The following is a 1,908-nucleotide window of genomic DNA, read 5'->3' as shown; positions in this document are numbered from 1 at the left end:
GGATTAAATAGCCTGACCTTTTGAAAGTAAATAAGAAAAACAGTGAGTTGTAAGTAGTTGCAGTAAGATAAACATGATACTGCTGTCCAAAATTTTGCATCTAGATTATTCAAGATATTCTTAGTCTTTATCTGCAAGAATATCTTGGAATAGAATCTCTCTCTTTGCTCTTCGTAACATTTATCCTTCTCATTACTGCTGAGTCGTGAGGCACACAAATCTTATATGTCAAACAGCAATTCAGGAGTCAGGAGAACAGAAGCCAACAATTCCAAGTCCTGCTCTACTTGCTGGGCAGCACTTCCTCCTTTCAGACCCCCAGTCAAAATATTTATAGGAGATTTATTCATGTAGCAAGTAAGACTTCAAATATTTCTAAATATATCCATGATGAACATGAATGAGAATCATGTACTCAGTCAACTTTGCCAAACAATTTTTTCCCAATTTTTTTTTTTACCTAAGAAAGAGGAGGAGGGAGTTGCATGTGCCGACCAGAGCCTATAAAAGTACTGCTGGGACAAGCCTTTCCTGTCTCTACAGAAATCTTCAAGGTAGGAATACAGTTGGCTGGGTGCTGGCAGAATCTCTTTGCATTCCTGCTGCCTGTGGAAATGATTTTCTCAAAGGGCTGCTTCTATCAGCAGAAATTTTCTTTCTACCTTCAAGTCACTTGCATGTTTTCACTCTGTGGTTTATCCTTGGCATTCTGTGCAACAATAAGAACAAATCTGTCATTTCTGTTTTTCAGCACTGACCAGCATCCAGCCTGTGAGTCACTTGGTGTCACAAGAGGTAAGACTCTGATTTACATATTCATAGGAATAGACCCGCCAAGAAGAGTTTTATGCAGCTATGTGGGCACTTGCTACAACCCCTTAGATCAGTACAAATTAATGCAGTGCATTCCTACTTGGGTTTGCTGTCTAAAACAGCATTTTTTTTTTTTTTCATAAAACATACTATACCTGCTGGGAAATATTTAGCTTCTTACCAAACAGAAATATTAAGAAACTGCCAGCAAATAGAACTTCATGAAAGAGTAGATGCACTTCTCAGATTGCTCTGAATATTTTGCATTGACAAGTTTCCTTATTTTGTTACAACATAATCTCAAAGGATCAGATCAAAAGGAGAAGGCTGAAAAACAAGAAAAACTAGAGCCCCAATTTCCAACACAGGAGAATGTCTTGCTAGAACCTAAATTTGCAGCAATTTTCCTCTGTAGGCTACTGAAAATCTAATAGTTCTAAAGAATGGAACATGAAAACTGGAAATAAAAGAAAGAAAGTAAAAAACATCTAAATCAAAGACCTCTGTTATATCTGAGATCTAAATAAATTGAACGTAAATGTAGGGGAAAAACAGATTAGACAGAGAGGGAAACCACAAGAATGGATAGAGCAGAACACAGTGAAGTGATGTGTAGTACAAAGGCATTTCTTCCTTCACTCAGCACATTGCTATATCTGTTTCTCTCAGCCCCCTACTGCACAGAACTGCATAAACTGCAGCCATGTCATCAGATGCTGAAATGGCCATATTTGGGGAGGCAGCTCCTTACCTCCGAAAGTCAGAAAAGGAAAGAATTGAGGCTCAAAACAAGCCTTTTGATGCCAAGACATCTGTCTTTGTGGTACACGCTAAAGAATCCTATGTGAAAAGCACAATCCAGAGCAAAGAATCTGGGAAGGTCACTGTCAAGACTGAAGGTGGAGAAGTGAGTAAAAGGCAAGATATACAATGTGAATTTGATTCCCACAGTGGTCTCTGAGCTGACATGCGGGGATTTGTCTTTTCTTTGGCAGACTCTAACCGTGAAGGAAGATCAAATCTTCTCCATGAACCCTCCCAAGTACGATAAAATTGAGGACATGGCCATGATGACCCACCTCCATGAACCCGCTG

General features: G+C 39.2%; 1 long non-coding RNA gene across 1 annotated transcript; it reads left to right on the top strand.

Annotated features, from left to right (window-relative positions):
* Nucleotides 1-494: 494 nt before the first annotated feature.
* Nucleotides 495-1,861, top strand: LOC100549259. Its single transcript, XR_004161710.1, has 4 exons — nt 495-554; nt 752-795; nt 1,483-1,720; nt 1,809-1,861. It is a non-coding gene; the product is annotated as an uncharacterized LOC100549259 (long non-coding RNA).
* The last annotated feature ends 47 nt before the right edge of the window (nt 1,862-1,908 follow it).

The sequence above is a fragment of the Meleagris gallopavo genome, chromosome 20 (genome assembly GCF_000146605.3).
Source record: "Meleagris gallopavo isolate NT-WF06-2002-E0010 breed Aviagen turkey brand Nicholas breeding stock chromosome 20, Turkey_5.1, whole genome shotgun sequence".
In the NCBI taxonomy this organism is placed as follows: Eukaryota; Metazoa; Chordata; class Aves; order Galliformes; family Phasianidae; genus Meleagris; species Meleagris gallopavo.
Note: the sequence above shows the minus strand (reverse complement) of the source record. Positions and strands in the feature narration are given on the sequence as shown.